The sequence below is a fragment of the Pollicipes pollicipes genome, unplaced genomic scaffold, assembly GCF_011947565.3.
Source record: "Pollicipes pollicipes isolate AB1234 unplaced genomic scaffold, Ppol_2.1 Scaffold_4295;HRSCAF=5057_pilon_pilon_pilon, whole genome shotgun sequence".
Lineage (NCBI taxonomy): Eukaryota > Metazoa > Arthropoda > Thecostraca > Pollicipedomorpha > Pollicipedidae > Pollicipes > Pollicipes pollicipes.
In genome coordinates this window covers 23,166,881-23,185,395 of record NW_023596461.1, presented here as the reverse complement: position 1 = coordinate 23,185,395, position 18,515 = coordinate 23,166,881, and the positions used below count along the sequence as shown (strand labels likewise).

The window sequence follows — 18,515 nt, the reverse complement described above, 5'->3', positions numbered from 1 at the left end:
CCGGCGTCGGCCCCGTTCAGAACGGGACGCCCGGAAAAGTGTGGTCCGTCGGGGCCGATTTCGCCAACAGTTGACGGTAGCCCCCCGATCCGCCCTAGCATCAGCCTGGTCTCTCTGGGAATGGGTTCTGAAGACAGGACCAGGAACCTGGGCCGGCATCTAGCGCTTCTGAGTTTTTTTTAGAACATAACGGTTTTTTTCAAGCCCCATCATTTGGTCAGCCTGACAGTGGAACTGTGGAAGTATAAGGGCAAGCACCCAGGACTTCCAGACAATTTTAAGTGCGCACTGCCCGGTAGCCGTGTGTCTCCAGGGGACAAAGTTGGCGCCTGATGCGGCCTTCAGCATGAAAGGGTACATTACCTTCCACATTGACATGCCAACGGACACCGTTGCTTACGGTGGCGTCCTGTTAGCTATACACTAAAGCGTACCTACACAGCGTCTGGTGTTAAGAACAGACTTGCAAGCCTTGGCAGCAACAGTGAGTTATAACCGCCGCACCATAACTGTCTGTCCTCTGTAGTTACCACCTGGGGCTGCGTTTCCATCTGGACAACTACAAGAATTAGTCTCTCAACTTCCTCCCCCTCTGCTGGTTTTAGGCGATTTTAATGTACGTCATGCTGTGTGGGGATGTGCTGCCACAAACACTCGGGGTAAGTTATATGACGTTTTCGTGCGTGACGAATGCTTATGTGTTTTAAATAAAGGATCAATGACACCGTTTATATTGCCATCAGGATAATCGTCAGTACTAGACATGAGCATTTGTAGTCCGCAGTTGGTACCACATTTCACTTGGGATGCTCCAGAGAACTCCATCGGAAGTGACCATTTTCCGATTCGGGTTCGGTACCGTGATGGCATTGTTCGTGGTTCTCGACCTCAGCGTTATTTGGTGTAGCTCATCGACCACTCGCAAGATGGAGCGACAGCTGCAGCTGGCTGTAACACATCTGGAGAAGTGGAGTGTGCTCAACGGGTTCCAGTTCTCCACATAGAAGACAACTGCAGTTCACCCCCCGTCGTCGTCGCCGCCACCGTCTTGAAATGTGGATCAGGGTTTATGGACAACACGTTGCCATTGAGAATATCGTGACATTTATCGGTATACGATTTGACCGACGCCTAACATACCGGGAGCACATAAGGAATCTTCGCGGCAAACGTTAAAATCCTTTAACATCCTAAGGTGCGTGGGACGTACATCATACGGTGCTGATAGGAGGACGCACCCACTCCTGTACCGTTCCCTGATCAGTTCAAAACTTGACAACGGCCGTTTTATCTACGACGGTACATCTGGCCTCATCAAACGCACTTTGAACACGGTGCACCACGCCGCACTACGTATCGCCATAGCGGCTTTTCGAACATCGCCCATAGATAATCTTCTGGTGAAGGCTCACGAGCCCCCACTAGCATTGCGAAGGCAGATGCTGGGACTGCAAACAGCGTGCAAGCTGGCGCGGTTCCTAGATCATCCCACAGCAGTGTTTTTGCGTAGCTTATGAAGGCTATTTTTACCGCAACGGTCACCACTTTTGTGTGCGGATGCGAGAACTTGTAGACGTGAGCGGCGTCGACCTACCGCGTATCATCAGACCTAAGCTCATGAAGTCTGCTCCCTGGTAACCAGCATCGCCAATAGCGGATGCTTCGCTATCAAACATGCAGCAGCAACGCGTTCTTATGACCGAACATAAAGACGCAGCCTTAGAGCACGCGCCCTCGTTTGACGGATGCGTGGTGACTTATACGGATGATTCGAAGACGGATGCAGGTGAAGGGTGCGCATTTGTGTGTGGTTTCACAACACGGCCATTCACACTGCCTGCACACGCGTCGGTCTTCACTTCCGAGCTTATAGCCATCAGCCAAGCTCTCTGCTTTATTGAAGTGGACGATAGCAATTTGCATTTGATTTTTACCGAGCAGCCTCCTGGCTGTTGGTGGCTTCTCCTCGTCGAATCCACTGGTCCAAGATATTCAATCGCGTCTTAGCTCACTGGAGCGAGCAGGAAAACGGTCGTACTGTGTTGGATCCCAAGTCACGTGGGGATCTGCGAAAATGATCTTGTTGACGCGGCAACAGAGCGCGCTACGACAGGCACACACATTCCTATAACATCACTACCAGCTCAAGACATGTACACCGCAGTGTCGTCGTTTATGCAGACGCGATGGCAATTCCACTAAGACTCGATGAGCGCCAACAATCTGAAGTCAGTGAAACCCCGTATTGGATAATGGCAGTCGTGTTTTCCCAACAATAGGAGGGAGGAAGTTGCCCTTTTGTAGGCTACGCATAGGTCGCACATATGCTACGCACCGTCACCTGCTATTGGCTGGCGACAGACCACACCACAGACAGTGCTCTGACCCGCTGACCGTGTATCACGGCGCCTTTCAAAAGGCGCCAGGGGCGCCTTTCAGGCGCCCCTGCAGCGGACCGCGGCGGCGACCGTGACCTCCTCCAGCAGTCGCCGAACCGTGGCGCGGCTAACGACTAATGAGTCATTGTCGCCGCCGGCCGCGGTCCCATTTCGGCATGACACGCGGCGCACGTGTCTTGCCCGCCGCCCAGGATCACGCCGTCACGCTGCCGCCACCCGCCGCTGGTCTGCAAGCAGTGCACCATTGCACCACTGCCCGGAAAGCGAAATGGCAACCGTGACGTCCGTTTGAGTGCACGGTGGTCGCTCGGCGTCGACGGCGGTGGTGGTTCCGGAGACGGCGCAGAACGCTTCGGTGAATCTAGGGCACCATCGCGGATGCTGGCGGAGGCTCATTGGTGGAGCGCTACTGTGTCTCAGGGTCCGCTGACTGTCAGAAAAAGCAAGCCGTCGCTGTCTGCTCCTGTGTAAGGAGCATTCGCTTATTGTTACGAAGACCAGGCACTGTCGACACCCAACAGAGGAACGCCATACGCCTCTGCAAGCCCAAAAGTGCACGACAGAGTTAGCATGACGCCAGAACAATGCGCCCACGCTAAAACGGCGGGGACAAGATCATCAGAAAACGGCTACACGTCAATGTTGTGGAATCCGGACCAGCACAACCGGAGGTTTTGGCGGCCGGCTTTCCTGGGCTTGGAAGTCCCGTCCCGCGAGGGGAAAGAGTCGGCCCGGGTTCGGACAGAGAACAAACAGGACTCAGCCGTGAGCAGTGGACTCGGAGATGAAGCGAGACACGCTGCTCCGCCATGGAACGTTACAGACTTGGCGACTGCTGCGCGGCGGCCCGTGACGAAGGCTCACGTGCGGGGGCGGCAGTGGCTTACTGGAGATGGACGCAAGTGGGCAAGCCTCTCCAGCCACCAGCCTGCGCCTGCAGGCAACGCCAGCAACGTGTGGGGGCGGCAGTGGCTTACTGGAGATGGACGCAAGTGGGAAAGCCCCTCCAGCCACCAGCTTGCGCCTGCAGGCAACGCCAGCAACGCATCGGAATCAAAGACTGCCGCACAAGAGGATGCTCGCATCGCTTTAGTGTCAGCTCGGCACCCTTCCGCCGCGCCTGCCGGCCTGTTTCACTCGCGCATAAAGGTGATCCCGGGGAAATCCGACCGGCATTGCACTCAAGTTCGCTGCGAACCGGACAGGGGTACTGCGGGGGCGCTTTTCCGGTAAGGACGCGGATACGTTCCACGCTGTGTCACGGAAACCTGCACTTCTCCCGTCTGTGCGCGTTGGCACAGCCGATTCAGCGATCCAGCCGACCTTGAGACAAAAGCCTGCTATATTCGACACAGATCCTGTGGCGTTTGGCGTGGGAGATGCTATATCCGTCACCTATGACGGAGCTGACGTGTCTTCCGTCCAGCGTCCCGAACCGTACGCAACACGGCCGCGCGACGCCACTGGCCGCGCGGCGGCTGCTGGACTGGCAGGCCGGCCGCCTGCACAAGACCCTGCTGGCCTCCCCGGGGTGTCGCCTCCTACCGACCTCCCCGGCTTTCCAGCGTCACGTGACATCGTCTCCACGGTGGAAGAGGCGCGCTGGGAGCGGTCCGCCGAGGCGCCGCCGGTCCCCAACGAGCTACGCGTGCTTGCACTCCACCCGCTGCGCGCCCTGCTACTGGTCGCCGGCGTGCTCGTGCTGATCACGGTCGCCTGTAACGGGGCGCTGGCGGTGGGCGCCCTGCGCCGCCGCCAACCGCTGGCGCTGATCTGGCTCGTCTGGCACGGCGCCGTGTTCCTGGCGAGTACGGCCGGCGCCGTGCTCACCGTGTACCAGCACGCCGGCAGAGGCTGCGAGCACCGAGCTGGTGGCGGTGGCGCGTCGGATGGCACGCGGTCCGCGCTCGCCTGCGGCGGCCGCGCTCGCCTGCGGCGGCCCGCGCGGTGACCCGCTGCTCACGGGCGCGCTGCTGGCCGCCTCGCTGGCCGTGGTCGCCTTCTACTGGTACTGCTTCGTGGTGGTCCTGTCATTTTAGGCGCAGCTCAGGTGGGAAACCAACGCCAAGTCGACGGCGTAGGTGGCGTGTCGTAGCGGACCGTGGCGCGGCGCCGTGATGTAGCTGGTTTTTGCCGGTGCATCAGCATTAACGTTGCGGACAGTTTTGCGGCCCGTCATCAGGATGCCATTGCAAGATTGGGAGGGCAGTTTGCCGTTTTCACCGAGCATTGTTTCCAATCGTGACCACAACCTTTCAACGATGGCTATGAATACGGCAAAATGGGTATAACTATCTTGAATGCAACTGGACCTAATGCATATTGGAAGGTGAGGAGACATTTTGCGTTGCGAATCCATGCGAGCATGCTGCTGCATGATAGCCTAAATATCACGAATGTCTGTGAACACTGTTTCTAAGCATTATCATTTCATAAACAGCCGGGTCGTAAAAACAATGGGATCAATGGCAAAATTGCTGAGCGCTAAGCCGTTACAAACATCAATGTTCCTTCTATATTTTAGTTTTTTTAATGAAATAAATATTCAACTCAAGGTAATTTCAAAAATGCATGGTATCTCCTCTTGTTTAGAATTTTTAGAAAAATTCGTAATGAGTAAGATATTTCAAAAATACCAAAATACAGAAAAATATATTGTAGTTTTTTTTGCTTAGAATCTTAAGAAAATTTTGTAACGCGTAAGATTCGGTGGTGACTGTTGGCGGCTGGCGGTCGTGTCAATATCTACGCAGACGTATATGTGATGTATGTGCTCGCATAAGTGTGAAGGACACAGTTTTCATGAAACAAATGCTGCGTTGCTCAGCTTTTTCCTACCGCAGACTTCACCATTTTCTTAGATTTATCTTTTTTCCGTTTCTTGGGATGTTTTGGGTCTTTGACTCAAATTCTCAAGTAAGACTCAACCAATGATTCCAATTTTCACTGGAATCGCTGGCTGGCGACCCGCGATGCCTGCGATTCGTAATCCGCGATCTGTGGCGCTGAAAAGGGCGCGGTGTACTTCGGTCGGGACTACGCCATCGAGCTACGGCACCAACGCGGTCGCGGTGTACCTCAGCTGTCACCACACCGCCGAGCTATCGTGCCGACCCGAGCGCTGCGTACTTCAGTCGCCACCACGCCAATGAGCTACCGTTTTGACGCGAGCGCATCGTACTTAGTCGCGACCGCGCTACGGCACCGACGTGGGCGCATCGTACTTTAGTCGTGACCACGCAACCGAGCTACGGCACCAACGCAGGTGCAGCGTACTTATGTCGCCACCACGCCACCAGGCTAGGGCACCGACGCGGGCGCAGCGCACCACACTCGCGACCACGCCACCAGGCAATCGCACCGACGCGGGCGCAGAACACTTCACTCGCGACCACGCCACGCACGCTTCAGGCTCTTCATCCCTGCTGCAAACGGATACAGGAGCAGCTCAACTCCATACAGGTGATTGTGGGTGTGCTGTGACAGCAATGGTGCTGTTATGGCGATTACATGATGTCTTAACACGCGCTCGGCTGGGGGAACGGTCAAATTGCCCCCCCCCCCCCCCGCCAAGGTTTTTGCACAATGGTCTCCGAACGGCACGGCGCAACCGCACAAAATTTTGCAGAGTTGTAGACAATGGAATAACGGATCGTTTGCCATCATGAATTTAGATGTACCTTGTAAGGTCGCGTACCTATGGCAGGTCAAAGTCAGGCCATGGTTTCAGCGAGGTCAATTTCTTGGGAATCGTTCAATCTTTTGCACCAACGGAGTGTTTGACGAAGCCATACATCTCTGAAACGCCTTCTTAGGCACCATAAATATAAAATTAGTAAATTATGTTGACCTGGGGTCAGGTACAAAGATCGGACCAAGGTCAAAACCGACCTGTTTTATTACTCTAGGGCTTCCTGTATGAGATAGTTTCTGATGCTCACTTTGATTTATTGATAGAAGGAACCGCATAAGACATCTTCCATGGACTCCTTAAAGGTCAGAACAGGTCACTGACCTGAAATGACCGGGGATAAAATTTTGTTTATTGACCCGCCTACCCATGCAAAGGGTATCTAGCCGGCCGCCCGGGGGCGTGTTAACCGTGAATGGTACCATGGGCCATAAGGAAGCTGTTCATAAGACGACTGTCTCCTTGAGGCAAAACTACGGGACCTTCATTCAATATTTGACATTGGGAGAGGAACAAAACGCTATCAAGTTCTTACTATGGCGCCTTTTGATTGCTCCTTTAAGATACCGGGGCCGCTGAACAAAAATTCGTGTTCGAGATGTAATCTTCAGTTCCAACGAATCGCAACGCCTCGAGGGCTGTTACTTTTGCCCTTTGTCCTTTGTAACGCTATTAACCAATACGCTGTCAAAGTTTAAGTACCAAAATGTAATTTGCCGTTGGGCTTAAGGCAACCTCATCTTGATTTATCTTTGTTCAAAGTTTGCCGAACTGGTATTAGTGATCCAGCAAGCTTCTGGCAAAATTGTTTCGCTAGGTAGGGTAGGCCGTGAGCCTCTACGCATCGGACTCGGAAACGATTTCTTGCTTGCTTGGCCCAATATTTTAATCGTCGTTTTGTCGCGGCCGGGCAGCAGCAGAGCAACGTCACCAAAAATTGAATTTCTTTCCTCGCCCATTTTCGTTTCTCGTATGGTTACCAGACCTTTGTGATGTCACAGACTGAGGACCCTATATATGTCATAGATATATGGTTGTGTGTTAATGGCCCACTCAGGTTTTTAGCTAAATCTTCTGTTGGAGCTTGAGTTCCATACTGAGTGAGCTTTTTAAAAATTAAAAAAAAGACAGTTAAACGTGACCTGATGAAATTGAAGCACCATTGCATTATCCAGAGCTGGATCCAGGAATACGTTTTGAAAGCGATGGCAGGACAAATCGCGTGTTCGGAATATGTGAATGTGTGGTGTATGATTTGTTTTTACTACGTTTGGCTGATATTTGGTTGAAAGTACCTATAGCATGGTTTTCGCATCCGGGCTAATAACACTTATATCACGTATGCCGCATGCAAAAGTGACAGAGGCGGATTTCAGAAAAGCGTGTGTGTGGAGGGGGGACGGGGAATTGAGGCTTTATTCAATAGGTCATAACGTATTTTAAAACCGTTGAGGGGAGAGGCGAAGCAAATTCGAAGCAATTTCTATCTTTTCGAAAGAGTCACCGCATAACGGACAAATCCTTCTGACCTTCTGGCTCATTCTGGGAATGAGTTAAAAATATTGACGGCCTACTTAGACACGCTTCAGCTGAACGTCAAGGCTTCAGCATCAAGCCGCCAACATGGATTACGTTACGCGTGTCTCCCAAAAGGCTTCTCTGCAGGCTTGCGGCGTGCTGCACGCTGAAAACGAGATGAGTCGAAATTCATGGCTCACAATCAAATTGTGTGGCAAGCCCTGTTGAAATATGCCGTTGTTATGACATTTCTTTAGCTCCGGAATTCCGCGGCAATTCTGGGAGTGTCTGATGAGATTTTGATTGTGACGCACACCGTTGCCAAAAAAAGTTATCACATTGAATGCGATTACGACATACGATATACGATGCGATACCCCCAGCGGAATATAGCCCGATCTCCCAGACAAGAGTCTGATGCAATCACCAAATGAGGCATCATATCACCGCGTCACCAGTAACAGGGCACCACGGGCTGTAACAAGCGAATACTCATCACGTGATCTCTTGCATGTTCTGCCACCAGTGCGAGCGAAAGCTCCCCTTTTCAAGTGCATTGATCTGGCATTGATGAAAGGCGAACGGATGGTGAGCAAGTGAGTATCGCTCGCACCGCAGGCGTCCGGTTTCCTCCCAGATTATGGCGCATTGCTATGTTAAAGCTCTCGATCCTGGGGTGATACTGCGCATTTTGAAGCGGACTTCAGCGGAGGCTATCGGTAAACTAATGATCAGTATCCCAGCACACGCTGTTGTTGTTTCATTACCCCTTTCCTGCCGCGTGCACGGATGTGGAAGACTGCTCGCATTGTCAATTGAGAGCTTTTCTTCGAAGCGTCTGAACTACCAGCATGCTCCATGCAACTTAAAGCCAATAAATGCCTATTGTGACACGTCTTTGTAGAGATAGCCGTGTGTAGGATTTGGCGACAGGAACTGAGAATGGGGGAAAGCATACAAGTTTTTCCAATGCAAATCTAGTTTTGCGCGCCGCAGATGCGTGTATTGTTGAACGTTGCAAGGAAAACAAAAGTATTCGTTCTCGATCCTTTTATTTGTACGCGTGCATCCAGTCTTTACCAGCAACATTGATTCGCGCGTGCATTAATGCGTGTGACAGCTTTGGTAACTGGGGGCGGGCGGAGCGGAGAGGAGGGCATCATGCGATACGCGTGCGTCCCTATGTATGGGCTGCGCGGAATTTCAAACCAACAACAATTTTTTTTTTCTCACCGGATGCACACGAAATGTTTGGAGATGAGGGAACGCCAGGGTCTTGTTTAGAGATCTGGGAACACCTCGAGTGTTTTGAACGAAAATGGGTAAAACTTAAAAGCACTTTTACCTTTCCACATAACCCGTCACCTGCAAAATCGCTCAAACGTTTTCTGGAGATATTTCTAATCGCTGAAGAGTCAACCACTGGTTTCTGTCGCGACAGCCAACGTTCCGAAAATTACCAGGAGGGTGGTTATATCAAGGACAAATGAGTGTGTCTGGTGCAATCTTGTTATGCCCATCATTTTGCGTCGCAGCCAGCGCCGCCCTTGACGGTCCCAAGGTCAATGGAGTGAAAGCTGAACGGCCTCCTCCATGGTCCTCAGACATCAGGAACACCCTCGCCTGGTCCTATACTGAAGCACTGCACTGAAGCACTCGAGCAATCTCGAAGCGCTCGAGCACCCCCGAACGGTGCTCTGCTTTAAAAGTTCGACGATTCCCGGTAAACACTTACGCAAGCTTTAATAAAATGGAGTTTTTTTTATCCACCTATATACCTTCCGGGCCTGGCGACGAAACCAGGCATTTGACTTCAAATCCGAATGTGAACGATTTGCCGGTTGATGGGGGGGGGGGGGGGGGGGAGGGGGAATGGAATGATAAAACCCACAGTAAGCTCGACATGCGACTTTAACCAGCTTCTGTAACCGCTGGGGCGTCCGAGATCTGACACAAGTCTTTGATAACACCCTAATTTTGCTTTTAGAGGCATAGGCGCCTCTGCAAAGAAACGACCGCAAATAAGCATTCATACTCTCTTAATCTTTTAAAATGGGGTGTCAAATGAGTGTCTCAGTGTCCCTGTCAAATGAGTGTCTCATTTGATCTCTCGTCCTGATCTAACGTTTTTTACGGACTGATGGGTGCGGGGACAGCGTGTTCCCCGCCCTCCCTGGCGTTCCGAAAAAAAATGAGGATAGCGCTCGTATAAGACAGCAGCAATAGCCTTATTCCTCGAAAAAAAACGGACGATAGCGCGTGATGAAAGGGGATAGAGCAACACCAGTGCACTGGTCGCAACGAAATCTCACGATTGATGTTAGTTTTCATGCTGTTGAGTCATTGAATAACCCTGTTCTTCCAGACTAACGGTCCAATTTTCCAGAAAATCGCAATATTTAGCATTAAAACATACATACCAGGTCTAGCGTTGTGGCGTCACAAAATCTGACTACGTGTTTTTTTGTTGTTTACTTTAAGGGTACAATAATGCATATCATTGCATGTTATAAGCCTTTACTTATGATATATATATATATATATATATATATATATCTCTCTCTCTCTCTCTCTCTCTCTCTCTCTCTCTCTCTCTCTCTCTCTCTCTCTCTCTCTCTCTCTCTCTCTCTCTCTCCTCCTCTCTCTCTCTCTCTCTCTCTCTCTCTCTCTCTCTCTCTCTCTCTCTCTCTCTCTCTCTCTCTCCTCCTCTCTCTCTCTCTCTCTCTCTCTCTCTCTCTCTCTCTCCTCTCTCCTCTCTCTCTCTCTCTCTCTCTCTCTCTCTCTCTCTCTCTCTTCGCTCTCTCTCTCTCTCTCTCCTCTCTCTCTCTCTCTCTCTCTCTCTCTCTCTCTCTCTCTCTCTCTCTCTCTGTGTGGTGTGTGTTAAGATATGATATGATATATATCTCCGCCGGCTGTAGATCGCCATGCAGTGTTTCTGAAGAAACCGCCGTCGCTCCAAACCAGAACAGCTATGAAACACGTTTTGAAGTCAAAACGCGCGCAATGAATACCCCGTAAACTGTCAGAAATTTTGCAACGCCACAAGCAATGAAATAGACCTAGCGTGCTTTAAGCAACAATCAGGGCTTACCTGAAATTTATCACATGCTATTTAGTCCTGGACACTATTTCCTGCAAATTCCCTTGACACATATGCATCTGCTTTATACACGCATGAGATAAATTCAAAGCACTCTATGGGCATCCCGAAGCGTGACGAACGCTGCAGGTCCTAATGAATAGCCCATTGTAGCTGGGTTTCTGGGCCATTGCAATCTAATTAGGGCGCATTCTGGCAAAGGTACGTCGGTCCTGTTTTTGAAAAAACTCGAAAGTTAGGTGGAATTTTTTAAGGGCCATTTTTTGCAATAAGTGCGCATTTACCATTGCGCTTCTCGCCACACATTTTCTTTATAAGACTTGATGGAAAAAGTAGCTCCCGATAGCGGGCGATTCTCGTGGAGGATAACTTTTTTTTGCTCCGAGCCTTATAAACTCGGTGGAGGATGGAGATAATTTGAAAAAATCCCATTCATGCGCGATGATTTTCTAATGAAACTGGCCTTTAGTGTTCGCGTGAACTGAAAATATATCATGGCAATATTTCTCCGGCCAGCGAGAGGCTCTCTACAAGCTACCACGTACGAAACATGGCCGGTCCATGCTTAATCTGTTAGGACACATTCACGAGATCCGGGAAACAATTATTATTGTAGTTAGACGGACAGTTGGCAAAATTATGTATTGCTTTCGACAGTGCATGGCCATTTGCTCACAGGAACACGTACGTGTGCCATTAAGATCGCGCACTGTTATCTTGGTCGAGTTATTGTGGTTCCGTATTGTCATAAGCGCTGGCTGCCGAGAGCATGCAAACGCCCGTATGGATTAAACCCGCACCCACGGATGACCTTCGGCACACCCCACGCAACTGCCAAAGCTAATTCACGGCGATGGAAGGCCGGTGAAACAGGTGCATAGCATTGTATTTGTATTTGCATTTGACATCAGCTGATCTACTCAACACCATCACACAAGAAAGTACCTGTCAGCGCGCTAAAAACTGCCGAATTCAATCGTTCGGAACATCCACAGGCAACTCATTAGTGAGAGACACCGCTCGGCATGTGGTAGAGTACCGCTGCCCGGCCGCCTCTGTGTGCCGCCGAGGGGCGCAAGTTATCGTTCATGCGAGTAATTCGGTCACTGGTCCCATGCCAGCGTATGTTTGAAGCAAACAAGCAAGGCCCTCAGGCTCACCTGGCTCACGAGTGTCATGCGCAGCGATAGCAAGTTTGTAGCCACACAACAGCGATAGCAGTTTGTAGTTTGTAGCAGGCAGGTGTGTGTGGGAGGTGCGGCTTTTTGCCCCATCGAAATCCACGAGTATGCAGCCCGGCACGTTTAATTGACTCAATTGATAAGTTGGGGAATTAAGTAAAGCCCTTTGAATTGGACTTTCACACCGGTGCCATTTTACGTTTACGCCTCAGTGAGTTTGAATGGCAGCGTGTTGCATCTCGAGATCGATTTCGAAAAAAAACGTGGCATTGTTCACTTTGCAATCAATGACTGGCGTTGCTGTGGATTGGACGGTGTTAGACTACCGAATGGTTTGCAGACGGACCATGCTACCTACATCATGTTGTTGGTGTCATGTCGTTATTTGCCCAGACTGCCGAGATCTGACATAAATCCTGAAAAAAAACGCCAGGCGCAAAATCCGTGGTTCTGCACGAGTGCATTGCGTGCCGCAGCACTCATTGATCCCCCACTTTCACCAGCGCGTTAGTTCGGTCTTAGCCGAATGGAAATATTTTCTCTGGATTAGATGTCATGTTTGCGCGACAGGGAAAGTGGTCCAAAATAAAATGTTTTCAAATTTGGCTTCTGGCAAATTTGATTTTTATTTATAAATTTGAATTCGATTCTCTAAATGCAACTCGGATATGGTGTATGAGCAACACACACTCGGGTCAATGTATATGGTGCATGTTTTCAAAAACCTCTATATATGAGGCCAGTTTTACAAAAAGGCTATGACCCCGTCTTTGCCACAAGAAATAGCTTAAACAATAAAGTTGCCTTCGCCTACCGAGTTTATGACCGGTCCTGACACCCGTCGAAAATTTCACTGGTGACGGCTGTTAGACTCAAAATGAACTATTGCTATCAGAAGTACGAGATGCTGTCAAACCGCAACACGTTTGATTTTTATGATGGTCAATTATGTTCACAGAGGACGACAAATAGTTGTTTGCTGTCGCAAATTGGGCCTCAACCAAGTGGCATACCCGTGTGATTTATTGTTATATGTTGAGTAACACTTAACATCCATATTCAAGCAAATTTGTACCCCGAGCGGTAGACAGTGGTCCGATGTACGCAGGAAATATAGCACTGCGTGCAAAACTTTTGCGTTTTCTGGCTAGTACGACACAGATGTAAGACATTCTGAGCTCCGTAAAAAAACCAAAAACATTCATGGTTTGTGGAGCAGAAAAAAGAAATGTAGCACGTACCTGATTGCCAACATGGATTACTTAGACTCATGTCTGATACGAATAGACTGGTGATGCATGGGTAGGCATTATGGTGTTGCGTAGACAAATGTTGTATTGATGATCTCATAGTAGCTTGAACAAAGTAACTGGAGCACAGCAGATAACTCCATGAGAGAGGGAGACTAGTGTACAGCTGCACAACAGTAGGTGCTGTAAGTGCAGGCAAAAGCTTTTGTACTTTGGTAGCTTTGCAGCACATGTTCGCCTGCAGTGGAATTTTAACGTGTGTCTGAATAAATATGCTTCGACGACAGGTTTGACAGCGGCGCTCGGCTGTGGTGATGAGAAACAATATTGTCTACTTGGCCCATGGGCACCTAAAAGGTGCTATTAGCGCCGACGCCGGGCTGTTCGGCAGCCAGCGCGTTTTCCACAGGTGAATGACAGGACAAGGAACCCTGGGATGGTCTTGTAGGTAGACTACTACCTACCCACTATCGATGCATAACGCGTACCTTTGTAATGGACACGGCAACTACACAAACTGATTACCTTTACTGAATATGCCAGAGATCTGTTCTGATTGCGCTGTGTAGGCAGCAAATGGTGTACTAGCTCTCCTTTCACGAACTATTTAAGTGCAACAAAACAGTGGAGGCCCAGGTTACGCATTTGAGAAAATAGGACAACACGAAAACAGTAATACACAGTATTTCGATCCTGGCAATGCCAACTAACACTCAGATATAAGCCGTTTGTTATGATCTTGTGTTCATTCCGGTTGATGGACCCGAGCGGACCTGTACGACATCAGGACCTCGAAATCACGCAGCATGTTCTGTCATTCATCTGCAACCAAAAACAGCACATCTGTCATGGAATGCATTGATTTCACTCGAATACTCATTAGATTTATGTATACACTTGCCAGAATAACTCCCAGCTATCACACTCTACTTAATATTCAGTTTCCATGCCCAATATGTGTTGAGCGGACACAGAAGCACATACAACAATGATGGGGAAGCGGCTCATGAATCAAGTTAAGATACCTAAAAACTTGAGCTCAAAATTGTGTAGTAAGCAAATAACTGATGGGGACTTACATCTGGCAAAACTTAGAACCTCCAAAACCCATCGGTCAAGCAAAAAAAAGGTTTCATAAATATCATGAAAAACCAGTGCCCTAGTGTTCTAGTCCCACGTGCAGCCTCAAGAAATTCGTGACCCACAATATCGCAGAGGAGCCCACGGCAAAAAATAGTCAAAAGTGGTGCAAAAAGGGACGCAGCCGGGTTCCGTAAGGAAAGGAGTGGAGCTCAGTGGGAATGTCAAGCTTTTATTAAATTGCCGTGCGGTTGACCACTAGATATCTGAGGGAAGGAGGAACGCGAGGACTGAGCTCTTGGATTATACACAGCAGCAATTTTTAAATTTTGTCAATAGCAAAACAAGCTAGCAACCAAACGATTGGAAACAGCCACAGCTTTAACATGTTCTCATTGCATTGACCCCGCCTGGCCGAGGGAAGTTGACTTCCCCAAGGGTTTTCAAAGCACAGATAAATACGAACGCTTGCACCGACACGAAGTTTTCATTACCTGTTTATCTATCAGTTTAGCACCCCTTGTGCAAATTTCAAATTTTGATCTGACAAGACCAGGTCAGGTCAAAGACATCAGCCTCTAGAAACTTTCACAAACATAACTTTTTGTGGGCCGTGTGTGACATTTTCTAAATTTGGTGTAACCAAAACGTGAAAGAACCAATAGTTCGCATATCACAGATTGCTTGGAAAATGCAAAGTTATTGGCCTGAAGCCAGACAAGTTTTACTATTCGATCGTATTGCTGCTACTGCTTGCATGTATTTTGTGTAGTTTGCAGTGTTGTATGAGGACAAGAGTACTTAAATACATGCGCAACCATCATATGACCGCAGAGCATATTGACCTTGTCGCAGGTCACGACCCAATTCTGTGTGAACATTCTGCAAATCATATACGGAGTTCAACGTAGACAGTTTGATGAGATACTTTTAGATGCATAATTCGAATATACCACTGAAAATATTTTTAGATATAGTTATACTGCATAATAAGATCGCAACAAGTCATGCAAAGTAATATGGGGTCATCCGAGGTTAATGACCTATGATGCTAAAGGCGGAAAAGCTAGATGAATGAGCGCGACGCGCGTAACCGCCCGCCTTGCCGTGTTTGTGAAGCTGATGACGTCTAACTTCCCGTACCAACGTACCTGTTCTCGTTTTTTTACAGATGCATTACCAACCGTTAAAGATACCTTGTATAATGTAGACCACAGCTATTCGATTTTAAGTTGCTATAGATGTCCTATACACTATTTTTGACCACAAAAGTATGGTACTGGCAACAGACATGGTTGACCTCAGATGATCTCCAGGTCATCCTGAAGAATGGTTTTGTGTCTGGGATACTTTTTTTCGTATAGCTACACCCGATGAGATAAACTTAGAAGCCCATGGTAGTTTTGTGTCTGGGATACTTTTTTCGTATAGCTACACCCCCGATGAGATAAACCTAGAAACTCATGGCAGTTTTGTGTCTGGGATACTTTTTTCGTTATAGCTACCCCCGATGAGATAAACTTAGAAGCTCATTGTAAAGAAAAGTATCGTTTTTGTAGGCTCCTGGTAGATCGTTTTTTGAACGGTGACCTTGATCTGACCTGAACCTTCTGGGCGAAAAGAATACCTGGAATGGACCACGCACAGTCCAACGCTTATTTTTGTGCACTCAATATGTGTCTTGACGCGTTAACATAGGTTTAAACTACATCCGTCAAAACAAAGGTTTTTGGGTTTTCATGGCCACTGGTGACCTCACATTTGACCTGAAGCCTAAAATTCTGGGTGCACTCTTCATGATTTGACGAGACCTTCAAAATGGTATTTTCGTTCTTCTCATACGGCGTCTGGAAGTTGGAGATCCCGCGGGGGCAGGTCAGCTGACCCCGGCCGGGCGCGGTTGTCTCAGACCCCGGCCGGGCGCGGCTGTCTCAGACCCCGGCCGGGCGCGGTTGTCTCAGACCCCAGCCGGGCGCGGTTGTCTCAGACCCCGGCCGGGCGCGGTCGTCTCAGACCCCGGCCGGGCGCGGTTGTCTCAGACCCCGGCCGGGCGCGGTTGTCTCAGACCCCGGCCGGGCGCGGTTGTCTCATACCCCGGTCGGGCGCGGTTGTCTCAGACCCCGGCCGGGCGCGGTTGTCTCAGACTCCGGCCGGGCGCGCGTTAAATGCCATTGCATGCATGGAAATTTTATTTTAAAAAAACTGGAGGCGGGCATTGATCCAGCTACTTTGAGTTCCGGTGGCTTTTGCCCCCACCCTCACTCCTCCGCTTGGCATTTTGCTATTTTATACCATAATGTGAGCATTACAGTTTTACATATGTGGACAAGACACTTCAATACATAAAGGCAAATCTCATGAATGCAGCCGTTAGTTATGGTATCATAACTTAGTTAGCACGTGGGTAAAACAGGCTACCTGGTGTTCCAGGGGGTTAGGACGGGCAAAAGGTTACTTTGTCGAAGGAACTATTAAAACTATTGCTGTTGCCAAGGACTGTAGAGGTGGGTGGGCTAGGTGGAGCACGGTTTATCACTAAATAAGTCACTGACTTAACAGAAAGAGGGGCAAGCACACAATGCTCATAAATATATCATGGCAGTCACAACCAGAAATACAAAAAGCAAATGCAATTTGAGCTGTACCTACATAGAATACGTTTAGTCTGGTCTAAACATCTGAACTGACTTATTCAAGGCACCCGTTTAAACACCTTCCCTCTGAAGCATTGCTTTGTTCCCCTTTTCCTTGTCACTAGAAATAACACGAATGCTTCAGGTGTTGATTCTAAATTTCAGATCACTGTTACCACCCAAGCACGGGAGAAAATGGGGGGGGGAGGGGAAGAAAGAGCTGCTGCAAAAATAAAAGCAGGTTTTGAAAGCAGCCACCTCCCCCCCCCCCCCTCCATCTAGCATCTAGGCAGAGATTCCACTGCTACGACCCCCGCCGCTGTGTCTTCGCGTGCTGCAAGCTACAGGGTGTTGCCATGCGGGTAAAGCTGTAATTCATCCAACAATAGCGCATATATTTATTAATGGAAGCTCACCTATAAGCCATAGGATGCTGCTGAAACCTAAAATACGTTTGCAGCGCATTTCCTTGACGCCGATGCTTCTGCGTCTAGAACGCGTGAGATGGAACCAAAAAACCACATAGGCATCCCGAAGCATGATGAACGCTGCAGATCCCAGTAAACACGACGGAAGAAAATAGCTCCAGATAGCGGAGGATTTGAGTGGATGATTTTCTTTTTTGCTCCAAGCATTAAAAAGCGCGGAGATGGAGCATCTGAAAAGCCCCATGTGTTCACGATATAATTTTTATAACACTGGCCTCTGAGCGACATTCTGGAACACTGCTGCTCATCGGGTTAGCTTGAGCCATATGGCGGTGTTATAAATGTACGCAGGTGAGCAATGCGAAAAGCGAATAAAGAGGAGGGAGGAAGAGGGTAGGGCAGCATGACAACAGCACTGCTTCTGTACAATGCCATGTGACTTGTGATTATCTTTCCCCCAAAATATTTACGTGTTCACGTGTGGAAATGGAATAAAACCATTCGGTCATTCTTTATGGTTTTTGGTTAGCGCCACCAGTGACGTATGCATTCAGGGACCGATGACATAGGCAGTCAGGGGCGGATGTCAATCTAATGGTTTCTCTCTGACACCGTTTTTAATTTGTATGATACAAGGCCTTTTCTAAGAGAGGACCACTTTTGACTCCCATGCAGCCGCAGCTGGATGGGGGGGGGGGGGGAGAAACCCAGATGATGCTGTCCTAATATTGCGCCGCGCACTCAGATTAAAATAAATATATTCGGTGGCACTCGGCGACTCAAAAGAATCATCACATCAGCGTTTCCCAGGTAGACTCAGAAAAGGTCCACTAGACGCTAGCGCGTGTCAAATGGTTTGCGGTCCCGGTTTAAAGGGGCTGTTTCGGATTTAGTGCATGTGCGTGTGCATGTGTGTGTGTGTGTGTGTGTGTGTGTGTGTGTGTGTGTGTGTGTGTGTGTGTGTGTTGTGTGTGTGTGTGTGTGTGTGTGTGTGTGTGTGTGTGTGTGTGTGTGTGTGTGTGTGTGTGGTGCGTGTGTGTTTGTGTGTTTGTGTGTGTATGAAACGAGATAGATAGATAGATAGACATTTTTAAAATCATTTCTTACAGTTCAGAGTTATGTCATGTCAAGCCCGAAATCACCTCGTTTTTGAGCGAGACGCACGCGAACTTTGCGGCCATTTCGTGCTGCCTATTTTTAAGCCACTCAGAGATATATGATGTCATAGAGACGCT

At 49.1% G+C, this 18,515-nt stretch overlaps 1 protein-coding gene across 1 annotated transcript in view; it reads right to left on the bottom strand.

Annotated features, from left to right (window-relative positions):
- LOC119096345 (putative signal peptidase complex subunit 2) overlaps positions 1-18,515 on the bottom strand; it is a gene marked incomplete in the record, with an annotated part of 123,891 nt that overhangs the window by 84,536 nt on the left and 20,840 nt on the right.